The 25,917-nt window shown below is 54.1% G+C and overlaps 1 protein-coding gene across 1 annotated transcript in view; it reads left to right on the top strand.

Moving 5' to 3' along the window:
* Positions 1-25,917, top strand: part of LOC144098221 (calcium-activated chloride channel regulator 3A-1-like) — a 1,385,444-nt gene that overhangs the window by 330,131 nt on the left and 1,029,396 nt on the right. The gene's annotated exons all lie outside the window — the stretch shown is intronic.

The following is a 25,917-nucleotide window of genomic DNA, read 5'->3' as shown; positions in this document are numbered from 1 at the left end:
GCCTCTAAATCGAGAAATAATGCCCCTGCAGCTGCGGAACTAGCGTGCTTAACTGGGCGTAATGCTGCCCTCTCATTACTCCTTTGAACAACGTCTGCGTGCCTATCTGGCCAAGCGGGGTTCCTAGGCTGGTTGCTGACATACTGATTGGAGTGCTGCACGCTTCCATCACTTCATACTTTGGAATCAGCCTCTAAATCGACAAATGCTGCCCCTGCAGCTGCTGATCTAGCGTTCTTTACTGAGCGTAATGCTGCCCTCTCGTTACTCCCCTGAGCAACGTCTGTGTGCCTAGCTGACCAAGCGAAGTTCCTAGGCTGGTCGCTGACACCCTGATTGGAGCGCTGACCGCTTCCATCACTTCGTACTTTGGAGTCTGCCTCTAAATCGACAAATGCTGCCCTGCAGCTGCGGATCTAGCGTTCTTTACTAAGCGTTATGCTGCCCTCTCGTAACTCACCTGAGCAACGTCTGCGTGCCTAGTTGACCAAGCGGGGTTCCTAGGCTGGTCGCTGACACACTGAATGGAGAGCTGCCCGCTTCCATCACCTCGTACACAGGAGTCTGCCTCTAAATGGAAAAATGCTGCCCCTGCAGCTGCGGAACTAGCGTTCTTTACTGGGCGTAATGCTGCCCTCTCGTTACTCCCCTGAGCAACGTCTGTGTGCCTAGCTGACCAAGCGGGGTTCCTAGGCAGGTCACTGACACACTGATTGCAGCGCTGCCTGCTTCCATCACTTCGAACTTTGGAGCCTGCCTCTAAATCGAGAAATGTTGCCCCTACAGCTGCGGAACTAGCGTTCTTTACTGGGTCTAATGCTGCCTTCCGTTACTCCTCTGAGCAACAGCTGTGTGCCTAACTCACCAAGCGGGGTTCTTAGGCTGGTCGCTGACACACTGATCGGAGCGCTGCCCGCTTCCATCACTTCGTACTTTGGAGTCTGCCTACAAATCAAGAAATGCAGCCCCTGCAGCAGCGGAACTAGCGTTCTTTACTGGGCGTAATGCTGCCCTCTCGTTACTCCCCTGAGCAAAGTCTGACCAAACGGGGTTCGTGGGCTCGTTACTCGCACACAGATGGGAGCCCTGCTCCCTTCCATCACTTCGTACTTTGGAGTCTGCCTCTAAATCGAGAAATGCTGCCCTGAATCTGCGAAAATAGGGTTTTTTACTGGGTGTACTGCTGCCCTCTCCTTACTCCCCTGAGCAACGTCTGTGTGCCTAGCTGACCAAGCGGGGTTCCTAGGCTTGTCGCGGACACACTGACTATATCGCTGTCCGCGTCCATCACTTCGTACATTAAGAAGTCTGCCTCTAAATCGAGAAATGCTGCCCCTGCAGCTGCGAAACTAGCGTTCTTTACTGGGAGTAATGCTGCCCTCTCGTTAGTCCCCTGAGCAACGTCTGTGTGCCAAGCTGACCAAGCGGGGTTCCTAGGCAGGTCACTGACAACACTGATTGCCGCGCTGGCTGCTTCCATCACTTCGCACTTTGGAGCCTGCCTCTAAATCGAGAAATGTTGCCCCTACAGTGGCGGAACTAGCGTTCTTTACTGGGTCTAATGCTGCCTTCCGTTACTCCTCTGAACAACATCTGTGTGCCTAGCTCACCAAGCGGTGTTCCTAGGGTGGTCGCTGACGCACTGATCGGAGCGCTGCCCGCTTCCATCACTTCGTACTTTGGAGTCTGCCTCCAAATCTAGAAATGCTGTCCCTGCAGCTGCGGAACTAGCGTTCATTACTGGGCGTAATGCTGGCCTCTCGTTCCTCCCCTGAGCAACGTCTGTGTGCCTAGCTGATCAAACCGGGTTCCAAGGCCGTTCGCAGACACACCGATTGCTGCGCTGCCCGCTTCCATCAATTCGTACTTTGAAGTCTACCTCAAAATCGAGAAATGCTGCCCCTGCACCTGCGGAACTAGCGTTCTTTACTGGGCGTAATACTGCCCTCTCGTTACTCCCCTGAGCAACGTCTGTGTGCCTAGCTCACCAAGCGGGGTTCCTAGGCTGCTCGCTCACTCACTGATCAGAGCGCTGCCTGCTTTCATCACTTCGTACTTTGAGAAGTCTGCCTCCAAATCGAGAAATGCTGTCCCTGCAGCTGCGGAACTAGCGTTCTTTACTGGGCGTAATGCTGGCCTCTCGTTACTCTCCTGAGCAACGTCTCTGTGCCTAGCTCTCCAAGCGGGGTTCCTAGGCTTGTCGCTGACACACTGATTATATCGCTGCCCGCGTCCATCACTTCGTACTTTGGAGTATGCCTCTAAATCAAGAAATGCTGCCCCTGCAGCTGCGGAACTAGCGTTATTTACTGGGGGTAATGCTGCCCTCTCGTTACTCCCCTGAACAACATCAGTGTGCTATAGCTGGAGAAGCGGGGTTCCTAGGCTGGTCGTGGACACACTGATTGGTGCGCTGCCCGCTTCCAACACTTCTTTTAGTCTGCCTCTAAATCGAGAAATACTGTCCCTGCAGCTGCGAAACTAGCGTGCTTAACTGGGCGTAATGCTGCCCTCTCATTACTCCTTTGAACAACGTCTGCGTGCCTATCTGGCCAAGCAGGGTTCCTAGGCTGGTTGCTTATATACTGATTGGAGTGCTGCACGCTTCCATCACTTCATACTTTGGAGTCAGCCTCTAAATCGACAAATGCTGCCCCTGCAGCTGCTGATCTAGCGTTCTTTACTGAGCGTAATGCTGCCCTCTCCTTACTCCCCTGAGCAACGTCTGTGTGCCTAGCTGACCAAGCGAAGTTCCTAGGCTGGTCGCTGACACCCTGATTGGAGCGCTGACCGCTTCCATCACTTCGTACTTTGGAGTCTGCCTCTAAATCGACAAATGCTGCCCTGCAGCTGCGGATCTAGCGTTCTTTACTGAGCGTTATGCTGCCCTCTTGTAACTCACCTGAGCAACGTCTGCGTGCCTAGTTGACCAAGCGGGGTTCCTAGGCTGGTCGCTGACACACTGAATGGAGCGCTGCCCGCTTCCATCACCTCGTACACAGGAGTCTGCCTCTAAATCAAGAAATGCTGCCCCTGCAGCTGCAGAACTAGCGTTCTTTACTGGACGTAATGCTGCCCTCTCGTTACTCCCCTGAGCAACGTCTTTGTGCCTGGCTGACCAAGCGGGGTTCCTAGGCAGGTCACTGATACACTGATTGCAGCGCTGTCTGCTTCCATCACTTCGCACATAGGAGCCTGCCTCTAAGTCGAGAAATGTTGCCCCTACAGCTGCGGAACTAGCGTTCTTTACTGGGACTAATGCTGCCTTCCGTTACTCCCCTGAGCAACGTCTGTGTGCCTAGCTCACCAAGCGGGGTTCCTAGGCTGGTCGCTGACACAGTGATCAGAGCGCTGCCTGCTTTCATGACTTCGCACTTTGAGAAGTCTGCCTACAAATCAAGAAATGCTGCCCCTGCAGCTGCGGATCTAGAGTTCTTTACTGGGCGTAATGCTGGCCTCTCGTTACTCCCCTGAGCAACGTCTGTGTGCCTAGCTGATCAAACCGGGTTCCATGGCCGTTCGCAGACACACCGATTGCAGCGCTGCCCGCTTCCATCAATTCGTACTTTGAAGTCTGCCTCTAAGGCGAGAAATGCTGCCCCTGCAGCTGCGGAACTAGCGTTCTTTACTGGGCGTAATGCTGCCCTCTCGTTACTCCCCTGAGCAAAGTCTGATCAAACGGGGTTCGTGGGCTCGTTACTCGCACCACACAGATGGGAGCCCTGCTCCCTTCCATCACTTCGTACTTTGGAGTCTGCCTCTAAATCGAGAAATGCTGCCCTGAAGATGCGAAAATAGGGTTTTTTACTGGGTGTACTGCTGCCCTCTCCTTACTCCCCTGAGCAACGTCTGTGTGCCTAGCTGACCAAGCGGGGTTCATAGGCTTGTCGCGGACACACTGACTATATCGCTGTCCGCGTCCATCACTTCGTACTTTGGAGTATGCCTCTAAATCTAGAAATGCTGCCCCTGCAGCTGCGGAACTAGCGTTCTTTACTGGGGCGTAATGCTGCCCTCTCGTTACTCCCCTGAGCAACGTCTGTGTGCCTAACTGACCAAACAGGGTTCCAAGGCTGGTCGCAAACACACTGATTGGAGCGCTGCCCGCTTCCATCACTTCGTATTTTGGAGTCTGCCTCTAAATCAACAAATGCTGCATCTGCAGCTTCGGAACTAGCGCCCTTTATTGGGCGTAATGCTGCCCTCTTGTTACTCCCCTGAGCAAAGTCTGTGTGCAATAGCTGACCAAGCGTGGTTCCTAGGCTGGTCACTAACGCACTGATTGCAGTGCTGCCCGCTTTCATCACTTCGCACATAGGAGCCTGCCTCTAAATCGAGAAATGTGGCCCCTGCAGCTGCGGAACTAGCGTTCTTTACTGGGTCTAATGCTGCCTTTCGTTACTCCCCTTAGCAACGTCTGTGTGCCTAGCTCACCAAGCGGGGTTCCTAGGCTGGTCGCTGGCACACTGATCGGAGCGCTGCCCGCTTCCATCACTTCGTACTTTAGAGTCTGCCTCCAAATCGAGAAGTGCTGTCGCTGCAGCTGCGGAACTACCGTTCTTTACTGGGCGTAATGCTGGCCTCTCGTTACTCCCCTGAGAAATGTCTATGTGCCTAGCTGAGCAAGCGGGGTTCCTAGGCTGGTCGTTGACACACTGATTGGAGTGCTGCCCGCTTCCATCACTTGATACTTTGGAGTCTGCCTCTAAATGGAAAAATGCTGCCCCTGCAGCTGCGGAACCAGCGTTCTTTACTGGGCGTAATGCTGCCTTCTCGTTACTCACCTGAGCAACGCCTGTGTGCCTAAATGAGCAAGCGGGGTTCCTAGGCTGGTCGCTGACACACTGATTGGAGGGCTGCCCGCTTCCATCACTTCATACTTTGGAGTCTGCCTCTAAACCGAGAAATGCTGCCCCTGCAGCTGCAGAACTAGCGTTCTTTACTGGACGTAATCCTGCCCTCTCGTTACTCCCCTGAGCAACGTCTTTGTGCCTGGCTGACCAAGCGGGGTTCCTAGGCAGGTCACTGATACACTGATTGCAGCGCTGTCTGCTTCCATCACTTCGCACATAGGAGCCTGCCTCTAAGTCGAGAAATGTTGCCCCTACAGCTGCGGAACTAGCGTTCTTTACTGGGACTAATGCTGCCTTCCGTTACTCCCCTGAGCAACGTCTGTGTGCCTAGCTCACCAAGCGGGGTTCCTAGGCTGGTCGCTGACACAGTGATCAGAGCGCTGCCTGCTTTCATGACTTCGCACTTTGAGAAGTCTGCCTCCAAATCGAGAAATGCTGTCCCTGCAGCTGCGGAACTAGCGTTCTTTACTGGGCGTAATGCTGGCCTCTCGTTACTCTCCTGAGCAATGTCTATGTGCCTAGATGACCAAGCGGGGTTCCTAGGCTGGTCGCTGACACACTGATTGGAGTGCTGCCCGCTTCCATCACTTCGTACTTTGAAGTCTGCCTCTAAATCGAGAAATGCTGCCCCTGCAGCTGCGAAACTAGCGTTCTTTACTGGGCGTAATGCTGCCCTCTCGTTAGTCCCCTGAGCAACGTCTGTGTGCCAAGCTGACCAAGCGGGGTTCCTAGGCAGGTCACTGACACACTGATTGCAGCGCTGCCTGCTTCCATCACTTCGCACATTGGAGCCGGCCTCTAAATCGAGAAATGTTGCCCCTACAGTGGCGGAACTAGCGTTCTTTACTGGGTCTAATGCTGCCTTCCGTTACTCCTCTGAACAACATCTGTGTGCCTAGCTCACCAAGCGGTGTTCCTAGGGTGGTCGCTGACGCACTGATCGGAGCGCTGCCCGCTTCCATCACTTCGTACTTTGGAGTCTGCCTCCAAAACTAGAAACGCTGTCCCTGCAGCTGCGGAACTAGCGTTCATTACTGGGCGTAATGCTGGCCTCTCGTTCCTCCCCTGAGCAACGTCTGTGTGCCTAGCTGATCAAACCGGGTTCCAAGGCCGTTCGCAGACACACCGATTGCTGCGCTGCCCGCTTCCATCAATTCGTCCTTTGAAGTCTACCTCAAAATCGAGAAATGCTGCCCCTGCAGCTGCGGAACTAGCGTTCTTTACTGGGCGTAATATTGCCCTCTCGTTACTCCCCTGAGCAACGTCTGTGTGCCTAGCTGACTAACAAGGTTCCAAGGCCGGTCGCAGACACACTGATTTCAGCGCTGCCTGCTTCCATCACTTCGTACATTGCAGTCTGCCTCTAAATCGACAAATGCTGCCTCTCCAGCTGCGGAACTAGCGCTCTTTAATTGGCGTAATGCTGCCCTCTCGTTGCTCCCCTGAGCAACGCCTGTGTGCCTAGCTGACCAAACGGGGTTCGTGGGCTCGTTACTCGCACACAGATGGGAGCGCTGCTCCCTTTCATCACTTCGTACTTTGGAGTCTGCCTCTAAATCGTGAAATGCTGCCCTGAAGCTGCGGAAATAGGGTTTTTTACTTGGTGTACTGCTGCCCTCTCCTTACTCCCCTGAGCAACGTCTCTGTGCCTAGCTCTCCAAGCGGGGTTCCTAGGCTTGTCGCTGACACACTGATTATATCGCTGCCCGCGTCCATCACTTCGTACTTTGGAGTATGCCTCTAAATCTAGAAATTCTGCCCCTGCAGCTGCGGAACTAGCGTTCTTTACTGGGGCGTAATGCTGCCCTCTCGTTACTCCCCTGAGCAACGTCTTTCTGCCTAGCTCACAAACAGGGTTCCAAGGCCGGTCGCAAACACACTGATTGGAGCGCTTCCCGCTTCCTTCACTTCGTACTTTGCAGTCTGCCTCTAAACCGAGAAATGCTGCCCCTGCAGCTGCGGAACTAGCGTTCTTTACTGTGCGTAATGCTACCCTCTCATTACTCTCTTGAACAACGTCCGCGTGCCTAGCTGGCCAAGCGGGGTTCCTGGGCAGGTTGCTGACACATTGATTGGAGTGCTACCCGCTTCCATCACTTCGCACATAGGAGCCAGCCTCTAAGTCGAGAAATGTTGCCCCTACAGCTGCGGAACTAGCGTTCTTTACTGGGTCTAATGCTGCCTTCCGTTACTCCCCTGAGCAACGTCTGTGTGCCTAGCTCTCCAAGCGGGGTTCCTAGGATGGTCACTGGCACACTGTTCGGAGCGCTGCCCGCTTCCATCACTTCGTACTTTGGAGTCTGCCTCCAAATCGAGAAATGCTGTCCCTGCAGCTGCGGAACTAGCGTTCTTTACTGGGCGTAATGCTGGCCTCTCGTTACTCCCCTGAGCAATGTCTATGTACCTAGCTGAGCAAGCGTGGTTCCTAGGCTGGTCGTTGACACACTGATTGGAGTTCTGCCCGCTTCCATCACTTCGTACTTTGTAGTCTGCCTCTAAATCGAGAAATGCTGCCCCTGCAGCTGGGAAAATAGCGTTCTTTACTGGGCGTAATGCTGCCCTCTCGTTACTCCCCTTAGCAACGTCTGTGTGCCTAGCTGACCAAGCGGGGTTCCTAGGCTGGTCGCTGACACACTGATTGGAGTGCTGCCCGCTTCCATCACTTCTTACTGTGGAGTCTGCCTCTAAATCGAGAAATGCTGCCTCTGCAGCTGCGGCACTAGTGTTCTTTACTGGACGTAATGCTGCCCTCTCGTTACTCTCCTGAGCAACGTCTGTGTGCCTAGCTGACCAAGCGGGGTTCCTAGGCTGGTCACTGATACACTGATTGCAGCGCTGTCTGCTTCCATCACTTCGCACATAGGAGCCTGCCTCTAAATTGAGAAATGTTGCCCCTACAGCTGCGGAACTAGCGTTCTTTACCGGGTCTAATGCTGCCTTCCGTTACTCCCCTGAGCAACGTCTGTGTGCCAAGCTCACCAAGCGGGGTTCCTAGGCTGGTCGCTGGCACACTGATCGGAGCGCTTCCCGCTTCCATCACTTCGTACTTTGGAGTCTGCCTCCAAATCGAGAAATGCTGTCCCTGCAGCTGAGGAACTAGCGTTCTTTAGGGGGCATAATGCTGGCCTCTCGTTACTCCCCTGAGCAATGTCAATGTGCCTAGCTGAGCAAGCGGGGTTCCTAGGCTGGTCGTTGACACACTGATTGGAGTGCTGCTCGCTTCAATCACTTCGTACTTTGTAGTCTGCCTCTAAATCGAGAAATGCTGTCCCTGCAGCTGGGAAGCTAGCGTTCTTTACTGGGCGTAATGCCGCCCTCTCGTTACTCCCCTGAGCAACGTCTATGTGCCTAGCTGACCAAGCGGGGTTCCTAGGCTGGTCACTGACACACTGATTGCAGCGCTGCCTGCTTCCATCACTTCGCACTTTGGAGCCTGCCTCTAAATCGAGAAATGTTGCCCCTACAACTGCGGAACTAGCGTTCTTTACTGGGTCGAATGCTGCCTTCCGTTACTCCTCTGAGCAACGTCTGTGTGCCTAGCTGACCAAGCGGGGTTCCTAGGATGGTCACTGGCACACTGTTCGGAGCGCTGCCCGCTTCCATCACTTCGTACTTTGGAGTCTGCCTCCAAATCGAGAAATGCTGTCCCTGCAGCTGCGGAACTAGCGTTCTTTACTGGGCGTAATGCTGGCCTCTCGTTACTCCCCTGAGCAATGTCTATGTACCTAGCTGAGCAAGCGTGGTTCCTAGGCTGGTCGTTGACACACTGATTGGAGTTCTGCCCGCTTCCATCACTTCGTACTTTGTAGTCTGCCTCTAAATCGAGAAATGCTGCCCCTGCAGCTGGGAAAATAGCGTTCTTTACTGGGCGTAATGCTGCCCTCTCGTTACTCCCCTTAGCAACGTCTGTGTGCCTAGCTGACCAAGCGGGGTGCCTAGGCTGGTCGCTGACACACTGATTGGAGTGCTGCCCGCTTCCATCACTTCTTACTGTGGAGTCTGCCTCTAAATCGAGAAATGGTGCCTCTGCAGCTGCGGCACTAGTGTTCTTTACTGGACGTAATGCTGCCCTCTCGTTACTCTCCTGAGCAACGTCTGTGTGCCTAGCTGACCAAGCGGGGTTCCTAGGCTGGTCACTGATACACTGATTGCAGCGCTGTCTGCTTCCATCACTTCGCACATAGGAGCCTGCCTCTAAATTGAGAAATGTTGCCCCTACAGCTGCGGAACTAGCGTTCTTTACCGGGTCTAATGCTGCCTTCCGTTACTCCCCTGAGCAACGTCTGTGTGCCAAGCTCACCAAGCGGGGTTCCTAGGCTGGTCGCTGGCACACTGATCGGAGCGCTTCCCGCTTCCATCACTTCGTACTTTGGAGTCTGCCTCCAAATCGAGAAATGCTGTCCCTGCAGCTGAGGAACTAGCGTTCTTTACGGGGCATAATGCTGGCCTCTCGTTACTCCCCTGAGCAATGTCAATGTGCCTAGCTGAGCAAGCGGGGTTCCTAGGCTGGTCGTTGACACACTGATTGGAGAGCTGCTCGCTTCAATCACTTCGTACTTTGTAGTCTGCCTCTAAATCGAGAAATGCTGTCCCTGCAGCTGGGAAGCTAGCGTTCTTTACTGGGCGTAATGCCGCCCTCTCGTTACTCCCCTGAGCAACGTCTATGTGCCTAGCTGACCAAGCGGGGTTCCTAGGCTGGTCACTGACACACTGATTGCAGCGCTGCCTGCTTCCATCACTTCGCACGTTGGAGCCTGCCTGTAAATCGAGAAATGTTGCCCCTACAACTGAGGAACTAGCGTTCTTTACGGGGCATAATGCTGGCCTCTCGTTACTCCCCTGAGCAATGTCAATGTGCCTAGCTGAGCAAGCGGGGTTCCTAGGCTGGTCACTGATACACTGATTGCAGCGCTGTCTGCTTCCATCACTTCGCACATAGGAGCCTGCCTCTAAATTGAGAAATGTTGCCCCTACAGCTGCGGAACTAGCGTTCTTTACCGGGTCTAATGCTGCCTTCCGTTACTCCTCTGAGCAACGTCTGTGTGCCAAGCTCACCAAGCGGGGTTCCTAGGCTGGTCGCTGGCACACTGATCGGAGCGCTTCCCGCTTCCATCACTTCGTACTTTGGAGTCTGCCTCCAAATCGAGAAATGCTGTCCCTGCAGCTGAGGAACTAGCGTTCTTTACGGGGCATAATGCTGGCCTCTCGTTACTCCCCTGAGCAATGTCAATGTGCCTAGCTGAGCAAGCGGGGTTCCTAGGCTGGTCGTTGACACACTGATTGGAGAGCTGCTCGCTTCAATCACTTCGTACTTTGTAGTCTGCCTCTAAATCGAGAAATGCTGTCCCTGCAGCTGGGAAGCTAGCGTTCTTTACTGGGCGTAATGCCGCCCTCTCGTTACTCCCCTGAGCAACGTCTATGTGCCTAGCTGACCAAGCGGGGTTCCTAGGCTGGTCACTGACACACTGATTGCAGCGCTGCCTGCTTCCATCACTTCGCACTTTGGAGCCTGCCTCTAAATCGAGAAATGTTGCCCCTGCAGCTGGGAAGCTACCGTTCTTTACTGGGCGTAATGCTGGCCTCTCGTTACTCCCCTGAGAAATGTCTATGTGCCTAGCTGAGCAAGCGGGGTTCCTAGGCTGGTCGTTGACACACTGATTGGAGTGCTGCCCGCTTCCATCACTTGATACTTTGCAGTCTGCCTCTAAATGGAAAAATGCTGCCCCTGCAGCTGCGGAACCAGCGTTCTTTACTGGGCGTAATGCTGCCTTCTCGTTACTCACCTGAGCAACGCCTGTGTGCCTAGATGAGCAAGCGGGGTTCCTAGGCTGGTCGCTGACACACTGATTGGAGGGCTGCCCGCTTCCATCACTTCATACTTTGGAGTCTGCCTCTAATCCGAGAAATGCTGCCCCTGCAGCTGCAGAACTAGCGTTCTTTACTGGACGTAATGCTGCCCTCTCGTTACTCCCCTGAGCAACGTCTTTGTGCCTGGCTGACCAAGCGGGGTTCCTAGGCAGGTCACTGATACACTGATTGCAGCGCTGTCTGCTTCCATCACTTCGCACATAGGAGCCTGCCTCTAAGTCGAGAAATGTTGCCCCTACAGCTGCGGAACTAGCGTTCTTTACTGGGACTAATGCTGCCTTCCGTTACTCCCCTGAGCAACGTCTGTGTGCCTAGCTCACCAAGCGGGGTTCCTAGGCTGGTCGCTGACACAGTGATCAGAGCGCTGCCTGCTTTCATGACTTCGCACTTTGAGAAGTCTGCCTCCAAATCGAGAAATGCTGTCCCTGCAGCTGCGGAACTAGCGTTCTTTACTGGGCGTAATGCTGGCCTCTCGTTACTCTCCTGAGCAATGTCTATGTGCCTAGATGACCAAGCGGGGTTCCTAGGCTGGTCGCTGACACACTGATTGGAGTGCTGCCCGCTTCCATCACTTCGTACTTTGAAGTCTGCCTCTAAATCGAGAAATGCTGCCCCTGCAGCTGCGAAACTAGCGTTCTTTACTGGGCGTAATGCTGCCCTCTCGTTAGTCCCCTGAGCAACGTCTGTGTGCCAAGCTGACCAAGCGGGGTTCATAGGCAGCTCACTGACACACTGATTGCAGCGCTGCCTGCTTCCATCACTTCGCACTTTGGAGCCGGCCTCTAAATCGAGAAATGTTGCCCCTACAGTGGCGGAACTAGCGTTCTTTACTGGGTCTAATGCTGCCTTCCGTTACTCCTCTGAACAACATCTGTGTGCCTAGCTCACCAAGCGGTGTTCCTAGGGTGGTCGCTGACGCACTGATTGGAGCGCTGCCCGCTTCCATCACTTCGTACTTTGGAGTCTGCCTCCAAAACTAGAAACGCTGTCCCTGCAGCTGCGGAACTAGCGTTCATTACTGGGCGTAATGCTGGCCTCTCGTTCCTCCCCTGAGCAACGTCTGTGTGCCTAGCTGATCAAACCGGGTTCCAAGGCCGTTCGCAGACACACCGATTGCTGCGCTGCCCGCTTCCATCAATTCGTCCTTTGAAGTCTACCTCAAAATCGAGAAATGCTGCCCCTGCAGCTGCGGAACTAGCGTTCTTTACTGGGCGTAATATTGCCCTCTCGTTACTCCCCTGAGCAACGTCTGTGTGCCTAGCTGACTAACAAGGTTCCAAGGCCGGTCGCAGACACACTGATTTCAGCGCTGCCTGCTTCCATCACTTCGTACTTTGCAGTCTGCCTCTAAATCGACAAATGCTGCCTCTCCAGCTGCGGAACTAGCGCTCTTTATTTGGCGTAATGCTGCCCTCTCGTTGCTCCCCTGAGCAACGCCTGTGTGCCTAGCTGACCAAACGGGGTTCGTGGGCTCGTTACTCGCACACAGATGGGAGCGCTGCTCCCTTTCATCACTTCGTACTTTGGAGTCTGCCTCTAAATCGTGAAATGCTGCCCTGAAGCTGCGGAAATAGGGTTTTTTACTTGGTGTACTGCTGCCCTCTCCTTACTCCCCTGAGCAACGTCTCTGTGCCTAGCTCTCCAAGCGGGGTTCCTAGGCTTGTCGCTGACACACTGATTATATCGCTGCCCGCGTCCATCACTTCGTACTTTGGAGTATGCCTCTAAATCTAGAAATTCTGCCCCTGCAGCTGCGGAACTAGCGTTCTTTACTGGGGCGTAATGCTGCCCTCTCGTTACTCCAATGAGCAACGTCTTTCTGCCTAGCTCACAAACAGGGTTCCAAGGCCGGTCGCAAACACACTGATTGGAGCACTTCCCGCTTCCTTCACTTCGTACTTTGCAGTCTGCCTCTAAACCGAGAAATGCTGCCCCTGCAGCTGCGGAACTAGCGTTCTTTACTGTGCGTAATGCTACCCTCTCATTCCTCTCTTGAACAACGTCCGCGTGCCTAGCTGGCCAAGCGGGGTTCCTGGGCAGGTGGCTGACACATTGATTGGAGTGCTGCCCGCTTCCATCACTTCGCACATAGGAGCCAGCCTCTAAGTCGAGAAATGTTGCCCCTACAGCTGCGGAACTAGCGTTCTTTACTGGGTCTAATGCTGCCTTCCGTTACTCCCCTGAGCAACGTCTGTGTGCCTAGCTCTCCAAGCGGGGTTCCTAGGATGGTCACTGGCACACTGTTCGGAGCGCTGCCCGCTTCCATCACTTCGTACATTGGAGTCTGCCTCCAAATCGAGAAATGCTGTCCCTGCAGCTGCGGAACTAGCGTTCTTTACTGGGCGTAATGCTGGCCTCTCGTTACTCCCCTGAGCAATGTCTATGTACCTAGCTGAGCAAGCGTGGTTCCTAGGCTGGTCGTTGACACACTGATTGGAGTTCTGCCCGCTTCCATCACTTCGTACTTTGTAGTCTGCCTCTAAATCGAGAAATGCTGCCCCTGCAGCTGGGAAAATAGCGTTCTTTACTGGGCGTAATGCTGCCCTCTCGTTACTCCCCTTAGCAACGTCTGTGTGCCTAGCTGACCAAGCGGGGTTCCTAGGCTGGTCGCTGACACACTGATTGGAGTGCTGCCCGCTTCCATCACTTCTTACTGTGGAGTCTGCCTCTAAATCGAGAAATGCTGCCTCTGCAGCTGCGGCACTAGTGTTCTTTACTGGACGTAATGCTGCCCTCTCGTTACTCTCCTGAGCAACGTCTGTGTGCCTAGCTGACCAAGCGGGGTTCCTAGGCTGGTCACTGATACACTGATTGCAGCGCTGTCTGCTTCCATCACTTCGCACATTGGAGCCTGCCTCTAAATTGAGAAATGTTGCCCCTACAGCTGCGGAACTAGCGTTCTTTACCGGATCTAATGCTGCCTTCCGTTACTCCCCTGAGCAACGTCTGTGTGCCAAGCTCACCAAGCGGGGTTCCTAGGCTGGTCGCTGGCACACTGATCGGAGCGCTTCCCGCTTCCATCACTTCGTACTTTGGAGTCTGCCTCCAAATCGAGAAATGCTGTCCCTGCAGCTGAGGAACTAGCGTTCTTTACGGGGCATAATGCTGGCCTCTCGTTACTCCCCTGAGCAATGTCAATGTGCCTAGCTGAGCAAGCGGGGTTCCTAGGCTGGTCGTTGACACACTGATTGGAGTGCTGCTCGCTTCAATCACTTCGTACTTTGTAGTCTGCCTCTAAATCGAGAAATGCTGTCCCTGCAGCTGGGAAGCTAGCGTTCTTTACTGGGCGTAATGCCGCCCTCTCGTTACTCCCCTGAGCAACGTCTATGTGCCTAGCTGACCAAGCGGGGTTCCTAGGCTGGTCACTGACACACTGATTGCAGCGCTGCCTGCTTCCATCACTTCGCACTTTGGAGCCTGCCTCTAAATCGAGAAATGTTGCCCCTACAACTGCGGAACTAGCGTTCTTTACTGGGTCGAATGCTGCCTTCCGTTACTCCTCTGAGCAACGTCTGTGTGCCTAGCTGACCAATGCGGGGTTCCTAGGATGGTCACTGGCACACTGTTGGGAGCGCTGCCAGCTTCCATCACTTCGTACTTTGGAGTCTGCCTCCAAATCGAGAAATGCTGTCCCTGCAGCTGCGGAACTAGCGTTCTTTACTGGGCGTAATGCTGGCCTCTCGTTACTCCCCTGAGCAATGTCTATGTACCTAGCTGAGCAAGCGTGGTTCCTAGGCTGGTCGTTGACACACTGATTGGAGTTCTGCCCGCTTCCATCACTTCGTACTTTGTAGTCTGCCTCTAAATCGAGAAATGCTGCCCCTGCAGCTGGGAAAATAGCGTTCTTTACTGGGCGTAATGCTGCCCTCTCGTTACTCCCCTTAGCAACGTCTGTGTGCCTAGCTGACCAAGCGGGGTTCCTAGGCTGGTCGCTGACACACTGATTGGAGTGCTGCCCGCTTCCATCACTTCTTACTGTGGAGTCTGCCTCTAAATCGAGAAATGCTGCCTCTGCAGCTGCGGCACTAGTGTTCTTTACTGGACGTAATGCTGCCCTCTCGTTACTCTCCTGAGCAACGTCTGTGTGCCTAGCTGACCAAGCGGGGTTCCTAGGCTGGTCACTGATACACTGATTGCAGCGCTGTCTGCTTCCATCACTTCGCACATAGGAGCCTGCCTCTAAATTGAGAAATGTTGCCCCTACAGCTGCGGAACTAGCGTTCTTTACCGGGTCTAATGCTGCCTTCCGTTACTCCCCTGAGCAACGTCTGTGTGCCAAGCTCACCAAGCGGGGTTCCTAGGCTGGTCGCTGGCACACTGATCGGAGCGCTTCCCGCTTCCATCACTTCGTACTTTGGAGTCTGCCTCCAAATCGAGAAATGCTGTCCCTGCAGCTGAGGAACTAGCGTTCTTTACGGGGCATAATGCTGGCCTCTCGTTACTCCCCTGAGCAATGTCAATGTGCCTAGCTGAGCAAGCGGGGTTCCTAGGCTGGTCGTTGACACACTGATTGGAGTGCTGCTCGCTTCAATCACTTCGTACTTTGTAGTCTGCCTCTAAATCGAGAAATGCTGTCCCTGCAGCTGGGAAGCTAGCGTTCTTTACTGGGCGTAATGCCGCCCTCTCGTTACTCCCCTGAGCAACGTCTATGTGCCTAGCTGACCAAGCGGGGTTCCTAGGCTGGTCACTGACACACTGATTGCAGCGCTGCCTGCTTCCATCACTTCGCACTTTGGAGCCTGCCTCTAAATCGAGAAATGTTGCCCCTACAACTGCGGAACTAGCGTTCTTTACTGGGTCGAATGCTGCCTTCCGTTACTCCTCTGAGCAACGTCTGTGTGCCTAGCTGACCAATGCGGGGTTCCTAGGATGGTCACTGGCACACTGTTCGGAGCGCTGCCCGCTTCCATCACTTCGTACTTTGGAGTCTGCCTCCAAATCGAGAAATGCTGTCCCTGCAGCTGCGGAACTAGCGTTCTTTACTGGGCGTAATGCTGGCCTCTCGTTACTCCCCTGAGCAATGTCTATGTACCTAGCTGAGCAAGCGTGGTTCCTAGGCTGGTCGTTGACACACTGATTGGAGTTCTGCCCGCTTCCATCACTTCGTACTTTGTAGTCTGCCTCTAAATCGAGAAATGCTGCCCCTGCAGCTGGGAAAATAGCGTTCTTTACTGGGCGTAATGCTGCCCTCTCGTTACTCCCCTTAGCAACGTCTGTGTGCCTAGCTGACCAAGCGGGGTTCCTAGGCTGGTCGCTGACACACTGATTGGAGTGCTGCCCGCTTCCATCACTTCTTACTGTGGAGTCTGCCTCTAAATCGAGAAATGCTGCCTCTGCAGCTGCGGCACTAGTGTTCTTTACTGGACGTAATGCTGCCCTCTCGTTACTCTCCTGAGCAACGTCTGTGTGTCTAGCTGACCAAGCGGGGTTCCTAGGCTGGTCACTGATACACTGATTGCAGCGCTGTCTGCTTCCATCACTTCGCACATAGAGCCTGCCTCTAAATTGAGAAATGTTGCCCCTACAGCTGCGGAACTAGCGTTCTTTACCGGGTCTAATGCTGCCTTCCGTTACTCCCCTGAGCAACGTCTGTGTGCCAAGCTCACCAAGCGGGGTTCCTAGGCTGGTCGCTGGCACACTGATCGGAGCGCTTCCCGCTTCCATCACTTCGTACTTTGGAGTCTGCCTCCAAATCGAGAAATGCTGTCCCTGCAGCTGAGGAACTAGCGTTCTTTACGGGGCATAATGCTGGCCTCTCGTTACTCCCCTGAGCAATGTCAATGTGCCTAGATGAGCAAGCGGGGTTCCTAGGCTGGTCGCTGACACACTGATTGGAGGGCTGCCCGCTTCCATCACTTCATACTTTGGAGTCTGCCTCTAATCCGAGAAATGCTGCCCCTGCAGCTGCAGAACTAGCGTTCTTTACTGGACGTAATGCTGCCCTCTCGTTACTCCCCTGAGCAACGTCTTTGTGCCTGGCTGACCAAGCGGGGTTCCTAGGCAGGTCACTGATACACTGATTGCAGCGCTGTCTGCTTCCATCACTTCGCACATAGGAGCCTGCCTCTAAGTCGAGAAATGTTGCCCCTACAGCTGCGGAACTAGCGTTCTTTACTGGGACTAATGCTGCCTTCCGTTACTCCCCTGAGCAACGTCTGTGTGCCTAGCTCACCAAGCGGGGTTCCTAGGCTGGTCGCTGACACAGTGATCAGAGCGCTGCCTGCTTTCATGACTTCGCACTTTGAGAAGTCTGCCTCCAAATCGAGAAATGCTGTCCCTGCAGCTGCGGAACTAGCGTTCTTTACTGGGCGTAATGCTGGCCTCTCGTTACTCTCCTGAGCAATGTCTATGTGCCTAGATGACCAAGCGGGGTTCCTAGGCTGGTCGCTGACACACTGATTGGAGTGCTGCCCGCTTCCATCACTTCGTACTTTGAAGTCTGCCTCTAAATCGAGAAATGCTGCCCCTGCAGCTGCGAAACTAGCGTTCTTTACTGGGCGTAATGCTGCCCTCTCGTTAGTCCCCTGAGCAACGTCTGTGTGCCAAGCTGACCAAGCGGGGTTCCTAGGCAGCTCACTGACACACTGATTGCAGCGCTGCCTGCTTCCATCACTTCGCACTTTGGAGCCGGCCTCTAAATCGAGAAATGTTGCCCCTACAGTGGCGGAACTAGCGTTCTTTACTGGGTCTAATGCTGCCTTCCGTTACTCCTCTGAACAACATCTGTGTGCCTAGCTCACCAAGCGGTGTTCCTAGGGTGGTCGCTGACGCACTGATTGGAGCGCTGCCCGCTTCCATCACTTCGTACTTTGGAGTCTGCCTCCAAAACTAGAAACGCTGTCCCTGCAGCTGCGGAACTAGCGTTCATTACTGGGCGTAATGCTGGCCTCTCGTTCCTCCCCTGAGCAACGTCTGTGTGCCTAGCTGATCAAACCGGGTTCCAAGGCCGTTCGCAGACACACCGATTGCTGCGCTGCCCGCTTCCATCAATTCGTCCTTTGAAGTCTACCTCAAAATCGAGAAATGCTGCCCCTGCAGCTGCGGAACTAGCGTTCTTTACTGGGCGTAATATTGCCCTCTCGTTACTCCCCTGAGCAACGTCTGTGTGCCTAGCTGACTAACAAGGTTCCAAGGCCGGTCGCAGACACACTGATTTCAGCGCTGCCTGCTTCCATCACTTCGTACTTTGCAGTCTGCCTCTAAATCGACAAATGCTGCCTCTCCAGCTGCGGAACTAGCGCTCTTTATTTGGCGTAATGCTGCCCACTCGTTGCTCCCCTGAGCAACGCCTGTGTGCCTAGCTGACCAAACGGGGTTCGTGGGCTCGTTACTCGCACACAGATGGGAGCGCTGCTCCCTTTCATCACTTCGTACTTTGGAGTCTGCCTCTAAATCGTGAAATGCTGCCCTGAAGCTGCGGAAATAGGGTTTTTTACTTGGTGTACTGCTGCCCTCTCCTTACTCCCCTGAGCAACGTCTCTGTGCCTAGCTCTCCAAGCGGGGTTCCTAGGCTTGTCGCTGACACACTGATTATATCGCTGCCCGCGTCCATCACTTCGTACTTTGGAGTATGCCTCTAAATCTAGAAATTCTGCCCCTGCAGCTGCGGAACTAGCGTTCTTTACTGGGGCGTAATGCTGCCCTCTCGTTACTCCAATGAGCAACGTCTTTCTGCCTAGCTCACAAACAGGGTTCCAAGGCCGGTCGCAAACACACTGATTGGAGCACTTCCCGCTTCCTTCACTTCGTACTTTGCAGTCTGCCTCTAAACCGAGAAATGCTGCCCCTGCAGCTGCGGAACTAGCGTTCTTTACTGTGCGTAATGCTACCCTCTCATTACTCTCTTGAACAACGTCCGCGTGCCTAGCTGGCCAAGCGGGGTTCCTGGGCAGGTGGCTGACACATTGATTGGAGTGCTGCCCGCTTCCATCACTTCGCACATAGGAGCCAGCCTCTAAGTCGAGAAATGTTGCCCCTACAGCTGCGGAACTAGCGTTCTTTACTGGGTCTAATGCTGCCTTCCGTTACTCCCCTGAGCAACGTCTGTGTGCCTAGCTCTCCAAGCGGGGTTCCTAGGATGGTCACTGGCACACTGTTCGGAGCGCTGCCCGCTTCCATCACTTCGTACTTTGGAGTCTGCCTCCAAATCGAGAAATGCTGTCCCTGCAGCTGCGGAACTAGCGTTCTTTACTGGGCGTAATGCTGGCCTCTCGTTACTCCCCTGAGCAATGTCTATGTACCTAGCTGAGCAAGCGTGGTTCCTAGGCTGGTCGTTGACACACTGATTGGAGTTCTGCCCGCTTCCATCACTTCGTACTTTGTAGTCTGCCTCTAAATCGAGAAATGCTGCCCCTGCAGCTGGGAAAATAGCGTTCTTTACTGGGCGTAATGCTGCCCTCTCGTTACTCCCCTTAGCAACGTCTGTGTGCCTAGCTGACCAAGCGGGGTTCCTAGGCTGGTCGCTGACACACTGATTGGAGTGCTGCCCGCTTCCATCACTTCTTACTGTGGAGTCTGCCTCTAAATCGAGAAATGCTGCCTCTGCAGCTGCGGCACTAGTGTTCTTTACTGGACGTAATGCTGCCCTCTCGTTACTCTCCTGAGCAACGTCTGTGTGCCTAGCTGACCAAGCGGGGTTCCTAGGCTGGTCACTGATACACTGATTGCAGCGCTGTCTGCTTCCATCACTTCGCACATTGGAGCCTGCCTCTAAATTGAGAAATGTTGCCCCTACAGCTGCGGAACTAGCGTTCTTTACCGGATCTAATGCTGCCTTCCGTTACTCCCCTGAGCAACGTCTGTGTGCCAAGCTCACCAAGCGGGGTTCCTAGGCTGGTCGCTGGCACACTGATCGGAGCGCTTCCCGCTTCCATCACTTCGTACTTTGGAGTCTGCCTCCAAATCGAGAAATGCTGTCCCTGCAGCTGAGGAACTAGCGTTCTTTACGGGGCATAATGCTGGCCTCTCGTTACTCCCCTGAGCAATGTCAATGTGCCTAGCTGAGCAAGCGGGGTTCCTAGGCTGGTCGTTGACACACTGATTGGAGTGCTGCTCGCTTCAATCACTTCGTACTTTGTAGTCTGCCTCTAAATCGAGAAATGCTGTCCCTGCAGCTGGGAAGCTAGCGTTCTTTACTGGGCGTAATGCCGCCCTCTCGTTACTCCCCTGAGCAACGTCTATGTGCCTAGCTGACCAAGCGGGGTTCCTAGGCTGGTCACTGACACACTGATTGCAGCGCTGCCTGCTTCCATCACTTCGCACTTTGGAGCCTGCCTCTAAATCGAGAAATGTTGCCCCTACAACTGCGGAACTAGCGTTCTTTACTGGGTCGAATGCTGCCTTCCGTTACTCCTCTGAGCAACGTCTGTGTGCCTAGCTGACCAATGCGGGGTTCCTAGGATGGTCACTGGCACACTGTTCGGAGCGCTGCCAGCTTCCATCACTTCGTACTTTGGAGTCTGCCTCCAAATCGAGAAATGCTGTCCCTGCAGCTGCGGAACTAGCGTTCTTTACTGGGCGTAATGCTGGCCTCTCGTTACTCCCCTGAGCAATGTCTATGTACCTAGCTGAGCAAGCGTGGTTCCTAGGCTGGTCGTTGACACACTGATTGGAGTTCTGCCCGCTTCCATCACTTCGTACTTTGTAGTCTGCCTCTAAATCGAGAAATGCTGCCCCTGCAGCTGGGAAAATAGCGTTCTTTACTGGGCGTAATGCTGCCCTCTCGTTACTCCCCTTAGCAACGTCTGTGTGCCTAGCTGACCAAGCGGGGTTCCTAGGCTGGTCGCTGACACACTGATTGGAGTGCTGCCCGCTTCCATCACTTCTTACTGTGGAGTCTGCCTCTAAATCGAGAAATGCTGCCTCTGCAGCTGCGGCACTAGTGTTCTTTACTGGACGTAATGCTGCCCTCTCGTTACTCTCCTGAGCAACGTCTGTGTGCCTAGCTGACCAAGCGGGGTTCCTAGGCTGGTCACTGATACACTGATTGCAGCGCTGTCTGCTTCCATCACTTCGCACATAGGAGCCTGCCTCTAAATTGAGAAATGTTGCCCCTACAGCTGCGGAACTAGCGTTCTTTACCGGGTCTAATGCTGCCTTCCGTTACTCCCCTGAGCAACGTCTGTGTGCCAAGCTCACCAAGCGGGGTTCCTAGGCTGGTCGCTGGCACACTGATCGGAGCGCTTCCCGCTTCCATCACTTCGTACTTTGGAGTCTGCCTCCAAATCGAGAAATGCTGTCCCTGCAGCTGAGGAACTAGCGTTCTTTACGGGGCATAATGCTGGCCTCTCGTTACTCCCCTGAGCAATGTCAATGTGCCTAGCTGAGCAAGCGGGGTTCCTAGGCTGGTCGTTGACACACTGATTGGAGTGCTGCTCGCTTCAATCACTTCGTACTTTGTAGTCTGCCTCTAAATCGAGAAATGCTGTCCCTGCAGCTGGGAAGCTAGCGTTCTTTACTGGGCGTAATGCCGCCCTCTCGTTACTCCCCTGAGCAACGTCTATGTGCCTAGCTGACCAAGCGGGGTTCCTAGGCTGGTCACTGACACACTGATTGCAGCGCTGCCTGCTTCCATCACTTCGCACTTTGGAGCCTGCCTCTAAATCGAGAAATGTTGCCCCTACAACTGCGGAACTAGCGTTCTTTACTGGGTCGAATGCTGCCTTCCGTTACTCCTCTGAGCAACGTCTGTGTGCCTAGCTGACCAATGCGGGGTTCCTAGGATGGTCACTGGCACACTGTTCGGAGCGCTGCCCGCTTCCATCACTTCGTACTTTGGAGTCTGCCTCCAAATCGAGAAATGCTGTCCCTGCAGCTGCGGAACTAGCGTTCTTTACTGGGCGTAATGCTGGCCTCTCGTTACTCCCCTGAGCAATGTCTATGTACCTAGCTGAGCAAGCGTGGTTCCTAGGCTGGTCGTTGACACACTGATTGGAGTTCTGCCCGCTTCCATCACTTCGTACTTTGTAGTCTGCCTCTAAATCGAGAAATGCTGCCCCTGCAGCTGGGAAAATAGCGTTCTTTACTGGGCGTAATGCTGCCCTCTCGTTACTCCCCTTAGCAACGTCTGTGTGCCTAGCTGACCAAGCGGGGTTCCTAGGCTGGTCGCTGACACACTGATTGGAGTGCTGCCCGCTTCCATCACTTCTTACTGTGGAGTCTGCCTCTAAATCGAGAAATGCTGCCTCTGCAGCTGCGGCACTAGTGTTCTTTACTGGACGTAATGCTGCCCTCTCGTTACTCTCCTGAGCAACGTCTGTGTGCCTAGCTGACCAAGCGGGGTTCCTAGGCTGGTCACTGATACACTGATTGCAGCGCTGTCTGCTTCCATCACTTCGCACATAGGAGCCTGCCTCTAAATTGAGAAATGTTGCCCCTACAGCTGCGGAACTAGCGTTCTTTACCGGGTCTAATGCTGCCTTCCGTTACTCCCCTGAGCAACGTCTGTGTGCCAAGCTCACCAAGCGGGGTTCCTAGGCTGGTCGCTGGCACACTGATCGGAGCGCTTCCCGCTTCCATCACTTCGTACTTTGGAGTCTGCCTCCAAATCGAGAAATGCTGTCCCTGCAGCTGAGGAACTAGCGTTCTTTACGGGGCATAATGCTGGCCTCTCGTTACTCCCCTGAGCAATGTCAATGTGCCTAGCTGAGCAAGCGGGGTTCCTAGGCTGGTCGTTGACACACTGATTGGAGTGCTGCTCGCTTCAATCACTTCGTACTTTGTAGTCTGCCTCTAAATCGAGAAATGCTGTCCCTGCAGCTGGGAAGCTAGCGTTCTTTACTGGGCGTAATGCCGCCCTCTCGTTACTCCCCTGAGCAACGTCTATGTGCCTAGCTGACCAAGCGGGGTTCCTAGGCTGGTCACTGACACACTGATTGCAGCGCTGCCTGCTTCCATCACTTCGCACTTTGGAGCCTGCCTCTAAATCGAGAAATGTTGCCCCTACAACTGCGGAACTAGCGTTCTTTACTGGGTCGAATGCTGCCTTCCGTTACTCCTCTGAGCAACGTCTGTGTGCCTAGCTGACCAATGCGGGGTTCCTAGGATGGTCACTGGCACACTGTTCGGAGCGCTGCCCGCTTCCATCACTTCGTACTTTGGAGTCTGCCTCCAAATCGAGAAATGCTGTCCCTGCAGCTGCGGAACTAGCGTTCTTTACTGGGGGTAATGCTGGCCTCTCGTTACTCCCCTGAGCAATGCCTATGTACCTAGCTGAGCAAGCGTGGTTCCTAGGCTGGTCGTTGACACACTGATTGGAGTTCTGCCCGCTTCCATCACTTCGTACTTTGTAGTCTGCCTCTAAATCGAGAAATGCTGCCCCTGCAGCTGGGAAAATAGCGTTCTTTACTGGGCGTAATGCTGCCCTCTCGTTACTCCCCTTAGCAACGTCTGTGTGCCTAGCTGACCAAGCGGGGTTCCTAGGCTGGTCGCTGACACACTGATTGGAGTGCTGCCCGCTTCCATCACTTCTTACTGTGGAGTCTGCCTCTAAATCGAGAAATGCTGCCTCTGCAGCTGCGGCACTAGTGTTCTTTACTGGACGTAATGCTGCCCTCTCGTTACTCTCCTGAGCAACGTCTGTGTGCCTAGCTGACCAAGCGGGGTTCCTAGGCTGGTCACTGATACACTGATTGCAGCGCTGTCTGCTTCCATCACTTCGCACATAGGAGCCTGCCTCTAAATTGAGAAATGTTGCCCCTACAGCTGCGGAACTAGCGTTCTTTACCGGGTCTAATGCTGCCTTCCGTTACTCCCCTGAGCAACGTCTGTGTGCCAAGCTCACCAAGCGGGGTTCCTAGGCTGGTCGCTGGCACACTGATCGGAGCGCTTCCCGCTTCCATCACTTCGTACTTTGGAGTCTGCCTCCAAATCGAGAAATGCTGTCCCTGCAGCTGAGGAACTAGCGTTCTTTACGGGGCATAATGCTGGCCTCTCGTTACTCCCCTGAGCAATGTCAATGTGCCTAGCTGAGCAAGCGGGGTTCCTAGGCTGGTCGTTGACACACTGATTGGAGTGCTGCTCGCTTCAATCACTTCGTACTTTGTAGTCTGCCTCTAAATCGAGAAATGCTGTCCCTGCAGCTGGGAAGCTAGCGTTCTTTACTGGGCGTAATGCCGCCCTCTCGTTACTCCCCTGAGCAACGTCTATGTGCCTAGCTGACCAAGCGGGGTTCCTAGGCTGGTCACTGACACACTGATTGCAGCGCTGCCTGCTTCCATCACTTCGCACTTTGGAGCCTGCCTCTAAATCGAGAAATGTTGCCCCTACAACTGCGGAACTAGCGTTCTTTACTGGGTCGAATGCTGCCTTCCGTTACTCCTCTGAGCAACGTCTGTGTGCCTAGCTGACCAATTCGGGGTTCCTAGGATGGTCACTGGCACACTGTTCGGAGCGCTGCCCGCTTCCATCACTTCGTACTTTGGAGTCTGCCTCCAAATCGAGAAATGCTGTCCCTGCAGCTGCGGAACTAGCGTTCTTTACTGGGCGTAATGCTGGCCTCTCGTTACTCCCCTGAGCAATGTCTATGTACCTAGCTGGCAAAGCGGGGTTCATAGGCAGGTTGCTGACACATTGATTGGAGTTCTGCCCGCTTCCATCACTTCGTACTTTGTAGTCTGCCTCTAAATCGAGAAATGGTGCCCCTGCAGCTGGGAAAATAGCGTTCTTTACTGGGCGTAATGCTGCCCTCTCGTTACTCCCCTTAGCAACGTCTGTGTGCCTAGCTGACCAAGCGGGGTTCCTAGGCTGGTCGCTGACACACTGATTGGAGTGCTGCCCGCTTCCATCACTTCTTACTGTGGAGTCTGCCTCTAAATCGAGAAATGCTGCCTCTGCAGCTGCGGCACTAGTGTTCTTTACTGGACGTAATGCTGCCCTCTCGTTACTCTCCTGAGCAACGTCTGTGTGCCTAGCTGACCAAGCGGGGTTCCTAGGCTGGTCACTGATACACTGATTGCAGCGCTGTCTGCTTCCATCACTTCGCACATAGGAGCCTGCCTCTAAATTGAGAAATGTTGCCCCTACAGCTGCGGAACTAGCGTTCTTTACCGGGTCTAATGCTGCCTTCCGTTACTCCCCTGAGCAACGTCTGTGTGCCAAGCTCACCAAGCGGGGTTCCTAGGCTGGTCGCTGGCACACTGATCGGAGCGCTTCCCGCTTCCATCACTTCGTACTTTGGAGTCTGCCTCCAAATCGAGAAATGCTGTCCCTGCAGCTGAGGAACTAGCGTTCGTTACGGGGCATAATGCTGGCCTCTCGTTACTCCCCTGAGCAATGTCAATGTGCCTAGCTGAGCAAGCGCGGTTCCTAGGCTGGTCGTTGACACACTGATTGGAGAGCTGCTCGCTTCAATCACTTCGTACTTTGTAGTCTGCCTCTAAATCGAGAAATGCTGTCCCTGCAGCTGGGAAGCTAGCGTTCTTTACTGGGCGTAATGCCGCCCTCTCGTTACTCCCCTGAGCAACGTCTATGTGCCTAGCTGACCAAGCGGGGTTCCTAGGCTGGTCACTGACACACTGATTGCAGCGCTGCCTGCTTCCATCACTTCGCACTTTGGAGCCTGCCTCTAAATCGAGAAATGTTGCCCCTACAACTGCGGAACTAGCGTTCTTTACTGGGTCGAATGCTGCCTTCCGTTACTCCTCTGAGCAACGTCTGTGTGCCTAGCTGACCAAGCGGGGTTTCTAGGCTGGTCGCTGACACACTGATCGGAGCGCTGCCCGCTCCCATCACTTCGTACTTTGGAGTCTGCCTCCAAATCGAGAAATGCTGTCCCTGCAGCTGCGGAACTAGCGTTCTTTACTGGCCGTAATGCTGGCCTCTCGTTACTCCCATGGGGAATGTCTATGTGACTAGCTGAGGAAGCGGGGTTCCTAGGCTAGTCGCAGACACACTGATTGCAGCGCTGCCTGCTTCCATCACTTCGTACTTTGCAGTCTGCCTATAAATCGAGAAATGCTGCCCCTGCAGCTGCGGAACTAGCGTTCTTTACTGGGCGTAATGCTGTGTGCGTGTGTGTGCGTGTCTCCTATCTCGTGTCCCGTGTAAGCGCGCTGTTTTTCGGTGAGATCATGTACAAACTGGCCCGGCAACTGTCCTTAATGCTGCACTCTCATTACTCCCCTGAGCAACGTCTGGGTGCCTAGCCGAACAAACAGGGATCCAAGGCCGTTCGCAGACACACCGATTGCAGCGCTGC

The sequence above is a fragment of the Amblyomma americanum genome, chromosome 7 (genome assembly GCF_052857255.1).
Source record: "Amblyomma americanum isolate KBUSLIRL-KWMA chromosome 7, ASM5285725v1, whole genome shotgun sequence".
NCBI classification, from domain to species: Eukaryota; Metazoa; Arthropoda; class Arachnida; order Ixodida; family Ixodidae; genus Amblyomma; species Amblyomma americanum.
This window is presented reverse-complemented; position numbering and strand designations above follow the sequence as displayed.